Source organism: Penaeus japonicus, unplaced genomic scaffold, assembly GCF_977035675.1.
Source record: "Penaeus japonicus unplaced genomic scaffold, GWHDUDI00000001_assembly GWHDUDI00000026, whole genome shotgun sequence".
Lineage (NCBI taxonomy): Eukaryota > Metazoa > Arthropoda > Malacostraca > Decapoda > Penaeidae > Penaeus > Penaeus japonicus.
In genome coordinates, this window is record NW_028234428.1 from 28,480,348 (window position 1) to 28,492,847 (window position 12,500).

The following is a 12,500-nucleotide window of genomic DNA, read 5'->3' on the forward strand; positions in this document are numbered from 1 at the left end:
TTGTTAGCTCTCTCTCTCTCGCTCTCATTCTTTCTCTTTCTCTCTTTATCTCTCTCTCTCTCTCTATCTCTTTCTCTCTCTCTCTCTCTCTCTCTCTCTCTCTCTCTCTCTCTCTCTCTCTCTCTCTCTCTCTCTCTCTCTCTCTCTCTCTCTCTCTCTCTCTCTCTCTCTCTCTCTCTCTCTCTCTCTCTCTCTCTCTCTCTCTCTCTCTGTCTCATTATCTCTCTCATTCTCTCTCTCTCTCTCTCTCTCTCTCTCTCTCACTCAATCTCTCTCTCTCTCTCTCTTTCTCTCTCTCTCTCTCTCTCTCTCTAATAACAACAATGATAATATTGTCAATAATAACGATGATAACAACATCAACCATCAACAATTATAATGATAACATCAATAACAACAGTATCAACAAATAATAAAAAACAACAATAACAGTTAGGATAACATAATAACAATAACAAAAGAATAAAAACGCGCATAGAGCTTTCCCGTTGCAAAATTTGTGTCACGGGGACCAAGCAACAAAAAACTTGCCCATTGCAAGTTCCACGCAACTTCCTGCGGGCTTGAGTATCCTGTGTGGCTTGCTTTTGGTGGACGAATCCGCTCGCTGTCTGTTGACTTCACGTGGATTAGCACTGGGATGCGAATACAAAGGAGAACTTGGGGTTGAGTATGGTGTTGGTGGGGATGATTATGGTGAGGATGATGGTGAGAGGGAGGGAGGGAGAGAGGGAGGGAGGGGGAGAGGGAGAGGGATAGGGAGAGGGAGAGGGAGGGAGGGAGGGAGGGAGGGAGGGATAGGGAGAGGGAGGGAGGGAGAGAGGGAAGGAGGGAGGGAGAGATAGGGAGAGGGAGAGGGAAGGAGGGAGGGATGGAGGGAAAGAGGGAGGGAGAGAGAGAGCGAGCGAGAGCGAGGGAGAGAGGGGGGGGAGAGAGAGAGAAGAGAAAGAAAGAAAGAAACGAGAAGGAGAAAGACGAGACGCGAGAATGAGAGAGAGAGAGAGAGAGAGAGAGAGAGAGAGAGAGAGAGAGAGAGAGAGAGAGAGAGAAAAGACGAAAGAAAGAGAGAATATGAGAGAGAGAGCGATAACGATAACAGGGAGTGGTCAGAAAGCAATCATTCCGACGCCGTCTGTTACCCGCCCGTCCACCAAAGGCGGGAACGCGGCCGCGATAACGCAGACGAAATGACAACAGATTCCTATTACGGAAAGAATCCCGAAGGACTTTCGTTCGTTGGAGGCGGAAAGGAAGCATCTGTGAGTACCTTTGGGATGCTGGGAGGACCATGTACGGTAGCGCTCTCGTGCCCCCTTGCCCCATGGCCCCTTACCCCTCCCTCTAGCACTCTCTCCCCCCCTCTCTCTCTATCCCCTTGCCCCTCCTCCCTCTAGGACTCTCTCCCCCCCCCCCTCTCTCTCTACCCCCTTGCCCCTACCTCTAGGACTCTCCCCCCCTCTCTCTATCCCCATATCCCTCCCTCTAGGACTCTCCCCCCCTCCCTCTACCCCCATGCCCCTCCCTCTCCTCCCTCCTCCTCTACTTCCTTGTTTCATACCTAATGTCCCTCTCTCTTCCCCCTCTCGCTCTTCCTTCTTTCTCCCTCCCTTATGTTCTATTTCTTCTTTTCTCTTCACTTTCCTTCCCCTACCTCTTCTCCCCCCACCCCCTCTTCCCCTTTCCCTCCTCTTCCTCCTTCACATCATACTCCCTTCCACCTCCCCATCCCCTCCTCCTCTTTTCTCTAACCTCTCCCCCTCCCCCCCCCCAGAGAGAGAGAGAGAGAGAGAGAGAGAGAGAGAGAGAGGAGAATTGGGCGCGTCCTTTGTCCAAATCGTGCCCATAAATCTCTTTTCGCGGAGAATTGTAAACATGTAACACAAGGGATATGTGTATATATAACTAGAGATAAACACACACACACGCATACACACACACACACACATATATATACATATAAATATATATATATATATATATATATATATATATATATATATATATATATATATATATATGCATTTATAAATATATGTAAGTGTACGTATCTGTGCGTGCGTGAGTGTGAGTGCATGCGTACGTTCTTTCACTCACACACCCAATATATTTCCCTTTCCAAAAACGAATTACCAGCGACACGAACACCAGACACCAGACACCATAACTAAGACATTTTTGGACACCACCTGCGATTTCGTCTAACCGCGGAATACACGCATTCGGAGGCTAAACTACATACATCTATTTCCTAATCTATTGTTCAACGTAGCAACCGTCTTTTGTCATTATCTGTTATTATCACCTGCGACAGGGAATCATAACTGTTATTGCGGTGACAATTTGAGTTAATTCGTGCACTCGGACAATTTTGCTACGTCTGATCATTATTATTATCACAATTACTACTATCATCATCACCATCTTCATCAATACCACCATTCTCGTCATCCTTATGATTACCATCTTCATCATCACCACCACAATCACCATCATCACCACCATTATCACCACTATCGACTAAAGACAAAAAGGAAATCATCACTACGGAACCATCGGGAATTCATCACCGCGATGATATATCTCAGCGGATATATGATGAGTTGCATTGGGGATGGAATGATGAGAATTGGCTGGTGATGACACTGGTGATGAGGGTGGGGGTGATAAGGGGGGGGAGTTATAGTGATAGTTTCGATATCATAATTAGTAACGGATCCTACTACCTCTTCTGAAGTTACGACTACAATTACAGCTGTTACTGCTTTAACAACAAGAAGAACTAACTTCTACTACTACTGATAATAACAACAATCAAAACTTGCCCTTAGTAACAACACATATCAACTGATATAATCAAATAATCTCAAAATAGTAATTTGTAATAGCAGTCTTTCTTCAAACTGCTATTACAGCATGTACTGTAACTGTACTTGAAAGGTTACATAGGATAATAACATTGATTTCTTTGAATGGCATAGTCATCGTGGTGATTTTCGATTTGATAAGATTTCCCACAGTTCAAAATACATGTTATCGATCCTTGTATATACAATTTGACTCTCCATTAACTCTACATCCGTCAGTAATTAAGCCATAATCATTCGCGTTCGTTAGAGGTTAATGATTCACACGCAGTAATTACCTGTTACCTATTTAGGGTCCATTTTCGGTTTACATTTGAGACCATTTCTTGCCCCGAGGTTATAGACTACTCGGTCACATTCCCGAACAAAACTTCGACTTCCTTTGGTTGAATCATAAAATGTTCGCGGTTAAATCTCTGTCTTTTCTTTTTATGTTTGAGGAACGATTGTTGGACTTAAGAAGTGCATGTTGACTGTGCTTCGTTCTCTATGTGTTGTTTGTTTCTTAACGCATGCTAAGGAATTTAATTTGTTGTATTCTAGATATAGTTTACACTTAGGAAATTTGATCACGTGTAGTTCATTCACCTGTGGTAAACGTATGTGTGCAAGTTATCTCTTATTGTTTATTCTAGTGTTGTTTACATATGTGTGTGTGTAAGTGTACCACGTCTAGTTTAATCGTGTGTAATTTATATATATATGTAAGTTTACCACATGCAGTTAGATTGTGTTGTTTACATAAGCGTGTACATTTACAACGCACCATTAAATGACGCGTTGTTTACATATGTGTGTAAAAACAACCCTTTAAAAATGCAGTTTTTAAACATGTTACCATATGCCGAGTTGCACCTTTCCACGTCTTGCTATTGATGCAGTGGCGTTCTTTCAGTCCCTGTCTTTCTCGAGACAGGGAACTGGCCTCGGACCCTTGTTAGGACGGAGCCTGGAGCGTTCCTGTGCATATATAGGCTCAGGACTCGACGGCTCGTACATGCTAATACCAGGAGGACTCGAGAAGGAACGCGGAGGAGCAGTATGTGTTGGGGAAGGGGGGAGGAGGAGGAAAGGGGAGAGGAGGGAATAAAGGGAAGGGGAGGAGAGGAGTGAGAAGTGGAAGGGAAGAGGGGAGAGAAGAAGGATAAGAGGGAGGGAAGGTAGGGAAAGGAGGAAAGAAGATGGAAAAGAAGGGGAGGGAAGAAGTAAAGAAGATAATGAAGGCGCAAGAGAGAGAACAAAAAAAAAAAAAAAGAAGAGGAGAGGGGTAAGGAATGATAGGATAAGTGAAATGAAGGCGGGGGATGGGTAGAGAATAGAAAAGAATAGAGGAGGGGCGGAAGGGAAAAGGGAGAGTGTTATCACTCTTCCACTCTCGCCAAATAGTGATGTTTCAGCCAGACTGACCACAGGTTGGGAGGTTCAGACCATAAATTGAAGGTTCAGACCGACCCGGAGTCTCGATGTTGACCAGGGTGTGGGCTAACCTTGAGAACAACGAATTCGAAACGAGGAACCGAAAAAAAAGTACATTCTTGAAAAAATGAGAGACAGATCCCCCTCCCCCACCTCAAAAAAAAAGAAAAAAAAAAACTCCCAGAAAAACAAATACAGTAAGTAAAGGAAATAAAGTAAATATACACAACAATAACAAAACCATTCACAACTTTCTTTCTATGCATTTCTTCGTCTTACACCCATCTTAAAATTGATTTCCTTCCTTGCAAGGAACACAAGACCCACCCCTAAGACCTGGCGAAGGCAAAGGGGCCAAGATAGACAGGTATCACAAGAGGTGATCGGTCCCCCTTCTGCTGCTTTTAGTGGCCGTGGAAAACACAGGACCGAGAGAGAGCAAGGTTATAGGTTGACGTCATGCGGTGTGAATGTTCCTTCGAGATGGACAAGGAAAGAGAGAAAGAAAAGAAAAGGAGAAAAGAAGTGTGGAAATAATATCGTTTTGCTTATGGATGTTTTTCTTTTCTTTTTTCCTTTTTTTCTCTTTTTATTTTTCTTTTCTTTTCTTTTCTTCTCTTTTTTACCTTGTAGCGTTTTTCTTTCTCTATCTCTTTCTTTTTTCTCTCTTTTCTTTTCTTATCTCTTTGGATGTATTTCCTTCTGATTTTTTTTTCACTAAAACTATTTCCTTTCCGTATATTTCACGCATTATTAAAAAAAAAAAAAAATCAGAACATTATTAATCCTATTTTTTTATATCCTCCTCGAAATAATGCCAACACCTTCCAGCATCCCACTTGCAAAGCATCCCAGTAAGACCTTTATCCCTTATCCTCTCTCATCCCTTTCCTCTATCTTTTAACCCTCTCCTTGTACCCCCTATCCTCTGCCATCCCTTTCCTCTATCTTTTAACCCTCTCCTTGTACCCCCTATCCTCTTCCATCTCTTTCCTCTATCTTTTAACCCTCTCCTTGTACCCCCTATCCTCTCTCATCCCTTTCCTCTATCTTTTAACCCTCTCCTTGTATCCCTATCCTCTTTCATCTCTTTCCTCTATCTTTTAACCCTCTCCTTGTATCCCTATCCTCTTTCATCTCTTTCCTCTATTTTTTATCCCTCTCCTTGTATCTCCTATCCTCTGCCATCTCTCATATACCCCCTCCCCCCTTATTCTCTTTTTTTCTTCTGCTTTCTCGCTTATCGGAGACTGACATCTCTTACGCCACAGAGATCGATCGCTGCCTGTGACTATCTGGCGCCGAGATAAAGAGGGGGGCGGGAGGGGGGTGGGGGGCGAGGGAGAGTGGATGGAGGGGGTTGTAGGGAGAGAAAGGGGAGGGAGGGGGGAGGGGATGGAAGGGGAGAGAGAGAGGGAGGGAGGCAGGAAGGGAGGGTGGGAGGGTGGATGGGGGGAGGGAGGGAGGGAGAGTGGGATAGATAGATAGAGAGAGAGGAAAGAAAATGGAGAGAAAAAGGATGAGACAAAAAAAAAAAAAAAAAAAAAACACCAAAAGAAAAGCACAAAATAAATAAATAAATAAATATATAAATGAAACCAACCAAATTATCCGAGAGCATTCACTCCGTTAAGATAACACAAGATAAGCCAAACCATAAATCCAGGTGTTCCGTGATAACAGCCAATATCCTGAACTTATTAACTGTACTCAGCAGGGGTTCTCTTGTGCTTACATAAAATTACCATTACATTGTACAGCTGTGTAATAAGGCTACGTTTAAACGCCCTTGTTAGAATGATAATAAGGAAAATTTTACGAAATGAGAACTGAAGGAAAGCAGATGAGTGATGACTGTTAGCTTATAGTAACGTTACTGCAGTAAATCATTTTTGGAATGTTTTGTGTATATATATGTATGTATATATGTGTGTATATATATATACATATGTATATACATATGTATATACATATGTATATACATATGTATATATATGTATATCTATATCTATATACATCTATCTATCTATATATATACATATATATATATATACATATATATAGATACATACATATATATAAATATATATATATATATATATACATATATATAGATACATACATATATATAAATATATATATATATATATATACATATACATATATGTGTGTGTGTGTATATATATATATATATATATATATATATATATATATATATATATATATATATATATATATATATGCAAGATAAATACGAAGTTGGAGTAGTAAGTGAAAATCTATATCATAATTAACAACGAAAGTAATTAAATACATTGACGAATAAGTAAAACAAGCAAATAAATAAACAAAACAGCGAATGAGAAAGAAAGAGGAAAGAAGCGAATAAAGAAATTAAAAATCCTTTGTCCTGATTTGTCTGTCAATCCTGTGTAATAAATGCCCCTTCCCCTTCCCCCCTCCCCCTCCCCCTCTTCACGGATGAATTGAGAAAAACCTTTAAGGACTTATTATTAATATTGCCAATAACGAGGAAATGACGGAACGGTAATGAAGTTGTGTACAGTGCGAGTCACGCCCACCTCATCCCTCCTCCCTCCCCCCTCCCCCTCCTCCCACGATCTTTACAGTCACTCTACTCTCCTTCTCATCCTCCTCGCCCCCCTACACTGCCTCTTTCCTTTATATATGTATGTATGTATACATACATATGTATATATACACACACACATACATACATACACACACACACACACACACACACATATACATATATATATATATATATATATATATATATATATATATATATATATATATGTGTGTGTGTGTGTGTGTGTGTGTGTGTGTGTGTGTGTGCGTGTGTGTGTGTGTATGTATAAATTTAATATATATGTATATATATATAGTATATATATATATATATATATATATATATATATATATATATATGAATATTTATACATATGTATATGTATATATATATATATGTACACACAAATGAAAATAGGCAAAGAGCATTCCTAGAAGGCTAAAGGAAGAACCACTTGTTTGAGTCGTTATGCTTACATTAACACCACTCTTGGTCTTCTATTTTTTTTTTTCTTTTTTGCCTTTTTTCCCCTTTTATCGATACCCCGATACAGTTACGCTACTGTTAGTACCTCTAACCCCCCCCCTTCCCCCTTCCTATCGTTCCCTCTCCCGTCTCCCACCCCCCTCCCTTCCTCTCTCCTTCCCACACACATACACCTTTCTCCCCCTCCCCCCCCCCTTCATCCCCTACATAGCAATCAGTCAGCCACGACTCAAAACAACCTCCCCCGCCCCTCCCCCTAGCCTCTCCCTCTCGTCCCTACCCTTACCCCTACCCTTACCCCTACCCCTACCCCTACTCCTACCCCTACCCCTACCCCTACCCCTACCCCTACCCCTACCCTTACCCCTACCCCTACCCCTACTCCTACTCCTATCCCTACCCCTACCACTACCCCTACCCTTATCCCTACTGCTACTCTTACCCCTACCCTTAGTCCTACCCCTGCCCCTACCCCTGCTCCTCCCTGCCCCTGCCCCTCCCCTCCCTGCCCCTTCCTCCTCATTCTACCGCTCCCTTTTGTGAGGCGTGAGGTATTGTTCGCCTCACAATTGGCAGAGGTCAAGGTATAGCAAGAGCTGCTTGTAAACGGTGTGTGGTTCACAGGTGTTCTTTTCGCTACTCTGGGAACCGTGGACTTAGGGAGAAAGGGGGAGAGGAAAGAAGAAAGAGGGGGAGAGGGAGAAAGGGGGAGGGGAAAGAGGAAAGAGGGGGAGGGGGTGGAAGGGGGAAAGGAAAGAGGGGGAGAGGGAGGAAGGGGGAAAGGAAGAGGGGCGAGGGGGAGTGGGAGAAAGGGGTTAGCGGAAAGAGGAAAGAGGGGGAGTGGGAGAAAGGGGAAGAGGAAGGAGAGGGGAGGGAGGGGAAGAGGAGGGAAGGGAGAGGAGTTAAAGGAGAAGAAGGAGGGGAGAAGAGGGAGGTGGGGAAAGGGGAGGGAAGGTAGAGGGAGGGAAAGTAGGGGAAATAAGGGAAGGTAGAGGGAGGGAAAGTAGGGGAAATAAGGGAAGGGAGAGGAAGGACGGTTGAGGATGGAGGATAGACTAGAAAAAAGAAAAGGGGGGAGAAACGATTGGAAAGGGGAGAGAAAGAAGGAGAAGGAAAAGAAGGGCGAAATGACAGAAAGTGGGAAGAGAAGAGGAGAAAAGGAAAGGAATAGAGAAGGTAGAGGCGGAGGAAGAGGGGGAGAAGAAGAAGAAGAAGCAAAAAAAAAAAAAAAAAGAGGAGGATAAGGAAGAGGAGGAAGTAGAAAAAGAGGAGGAAGAGAAAAAGAAGGAAGACGAAGAAGAGTGAGAGGAAGAGAAAGAAGAAGAGATGGAAGAGAAGAAGGAGGAAAGCTAAAGCAGCCATGCATATAAGACCCCATTTACACGTGAAATTTCCTCCCTCCTCACCCCTGGGTACAACACGCTCTCTCACCATGAATGGTTGTCCTAGAATGGTTGTCCTAGGAGTAATTATACTAGTAATTAAGTGATGGCATCATATATGGGATAATTACGCTCTAAACTAGGATCTCGTGGCTATTAAGTATACTAAGAAGACTTTGAATACCACTGGATCCTATTGATGGTAATGTGATGGTACTTCCGGTTGAAGTGGTAATGGTAATGGTGGTGGTGGAGGTGAAGGTGGTGGTGGTGGTGGTGGTGGTGATGGTGATGATGATGATGATGGTGATGGTAATAGAGATGATGATGATGATCGTGATGATGATGGTGATAGAGATCATAATGGTGATGATGATGATGATGTGAAGATCATGGTGATGATGATGATGTGATGATAATAATAATACTAACAATAGTAATAACAATAATAATAATAAAAAATAATAATAATAATGATAATGACAAAAATAATAATAACAATAATGATTATAATAATAATAACAATAATGATAATAGCAATAAAAATCATAGCAACAACAATGAAACCGTATAATAAGAAGAAAAAGGAGAAGAAGAACAAAAAAAAAAAAAGAAAGACATCATTTTCCACCCAATCATCATTATCCACATCACGCACAACAACATGTTTTTTCCTCTTTCGAATCCACGCCCACCGAGGCTACATCCTTAACAGAATCCTTTGCTCTCTATTCCTATTACGAAATCCTCTTACCAACACGCTAAGGACTCGTTCGCCTTCTCCTTTTTTTTTTTTTTTTTTCTTCTTTTTTTTTTTTTTTTTTTTGGGTGTGGGGGGGGTTATTGCATGTTAAAAGGGTTGGATTGTTTGTTTTCTTAGGATTGTTGGTGTTTTAGTGTGTGTTTTGTTTTGTTTATTTTGTTATGTTGTTAACTCTACGTTTTCTGATGTCGTGTTTGAGTTTCGTGTCGTTTGGTTGTAAGAGAGAGAGAGGGAGAGATAGATAGATAGAAAGATAAAGGGCGAGAGAGAGAGAATGAGGGGATGATAGAATGGGAGGCAAGGAGGGAGGATGGGGGGAGGGAGGGAGATAGAAAGGGAGAGAGGGTGAGGGAGAGAGTGAGGCGGGTGAGATAATGGGAGGGAAGGAGGGAGGATGGGGGGAGGGAGGGAGATAGAAAGGGAGAGAGGGTGAGAGAGAGAGAGAGAGGGAGAGAGATGGAGAGAGATATAAAGAGAGAGAGAGAAAGAGATAAGGAGAGAGAGAGAGAGAGAGAGAGAAAGAGATAAGGAGAGAGAGAGACAGAGAGAGAGAGAGAGAGAGAGAGAGAGAGAAAGAGATAAGGAGAGAGAGAGAGAGAGAGAGAGAGAGAGAGAGAGAGAAAGAGAATAAAAAAAAAAATGGCATTGAGAAGCGAAATTACACGTAGATACAAAAACGACAACAAACTTTTACAGAACGCATCCCAGGTATGCAATATCACAATCACAAACTTAAAATACTGGAGTCTTCAAAATATAATTGAATCTCCTGGAGGAAATATAATTTTGTGAGACGAGTGTGTGTGTCGGGGGGGGGGGAGAGAGGGGGAGGGTAATGGCGACAAATTTTACCCTTGAGTGTTTTGAAATTTAACAGATTACTGCCTCATTTTGGATTCATGGAGGAAGCGAACTAAACACGAAACACGGTGTTACGCGAGAGTTCAGGCGGAAGGCGAATTGCAATAAGGCTAAATTGGACTCACGGGCGCAATTGCGAAGAAAAAAATAAGAGTCGATGGAAATTGGAGGAGAGGAAGATGAGCAGGACAGAAAGATTTTACTTTTTTTATGTTTGATGTTATGTTTGAGAGAGAGAGAGAGAGAAAGAGATAAGGAGAGAGAGAGAGAGAGAGAGAGAGAGAGAGAGAGAGAGAGAGAGAGAGAGAGAGAGAGAGAGAGAGAGAGAGAGAGAGAGAGAGAGAGAGAGATAAGAGAGAAAGAGAGAGAGAGAGAGAGAGAGAGAGAGAGAGAGAGAGAGAGAGAGAGAGAGAGAGAGAGAGAGAGAGAGAGAGAGAGAAATGGTAGAGAAATGAGAGAGCGATGCAAAATTTGTTAGAAAAAAGTCCAAGACCAAATAAGAAAAGATTTGGATAGATTAAAAATAGTAATAGGAATTCCATACTAAGCTGACAAAACCACACGATAAATACCAATTAGTGTCTCTCACTTTGACTATAAAGAGAAAAAGAAGAGAGAGAGAGAGAGAGAGAGAGAGAGAGAGAGAGAGAGAGAGAGAGAGAGAGAGAGAGAGAGAGAGAGAGAGAGAGAGAGAGAGAGAGAGGGAGAGAGTGGGAGAGAGAGAGAGAATTCGAAAGAATGTGTGTGTGTGTATGTTTGTGAGAGAGAGAGAGAGAGAGAGAGAATGCGAAAGAATGAGAGAGAGAGAGAGAGAGAGAGAGAGAGAAAGATAAAGAGAGAGTGAGATAAAGACAGACAGAGAGACAGAGAGAGAGAGTGAAAGTGAATCCACATGGAACTCGAAGAGACGAGAAAATGCGAAGAGGACAACCTTCCATAGCAGGAGAGTCTGCTATGAAAGAGAAAGGGAAAAGTCGTTTTTTTACTCCTCCGTCTTCCTTTCTCTTCCTGGGAGTCCAGTCACTCTTCGGCATCTTCCTCTTCTTCCTCTTCTCTCTCCTTCTCTAATATTATTATCATCATCCTTCTCTTAAAATCATTTCTCCTCCTCTCTCTACTAATTATCTTCTTCCTCTATTTTTATTTCCTTCTTTTCCTTTAATTATCATTATCACATATTCTTCTTTATTCATCATTATCATTATCGTCTTTCTTCTATCATCTTCTTGCTCCTCATTATCCCCCTCTTCCACCCACCCATCCTCCTCTCCCGACTTCTTCTCCCTCCTTTCTAAATACGGCAAAATCCACTAATGACATCCTCTTCCACCCCTAGCCCGCCCACACACACGCCCACGCCCTCACCTGTGGCAACCCCGCCTAGCTTCACACTGGTCCCGCCCACACGCCCCTGCCCACGACCTGCATGTAAACTGTGCTCTCTCTCTCTCTCTCTTCTCTTTCTATCTCTCTCTCTCTTTCTATCTCTTCTATCTCTTCTCTTCTCTCTCTCTCTCTCTCTCTCTCTCTCTCTCTCTCTCTCTCTCTCTCTCTCTCTCTCTCTCTCTCTCTCTCTCTCTCTCTCTCTCTCTAACCAGGATAAACTGTAACCTGTATGTAATGTGTGGGCAGTGTATATTATATCGTGTTGTTTGATGTTTAATATATGTTTAATCTATCACTGCATGTGAATTCCTGCGACAAATACCTAACGAAAAACGGATGTGTTATTAATACTTATCCTAGCATCTGTTTCTAGATTTACAGTGTACAGATATAAATACCGTGAAATACCGTGAAAATATAAGCCAGGGAATTCAATAAGAATAGTATTCCCACACCATCAACTCGCACTATTCCTCTCAACATCAAGCACTCGGAAAGCAATCTAGAAAACTAGCCTTCGCCCCCATGTACTTCGGACGCTACAGGCCGAAGGGAGTGGGCGAAATAATTCTCCTAGATTGCTAGCCCACCTGATGGCGTCAGTGTGTGTAGGATGTGGTTTGTGTGTGCGTGGGAGAGAGAAAGAGAGAGAGAGAAAAAAAAAAAACATACACGGGAGAAAACAAATTTAATTTTCGAACGACGCTGGGTTGGATTAGTACTTGTAGGGGTGTTGGAGTCTCCAGGGT

General features: G+C 42.3%; 1 protein-coding gene across 5 annotated transcripts in view; it reads right to left on the bottom strand.

The window, feature by feature from the left end:
* The window catches only part of LOC122257917 (uncharacterized), a 164,530-nt gene that overhangs the window by 151,327 nt on the left and 703 nt on the right, over positions 1-12,500 (bottom strand). The window lies entirely within an intron of this gene.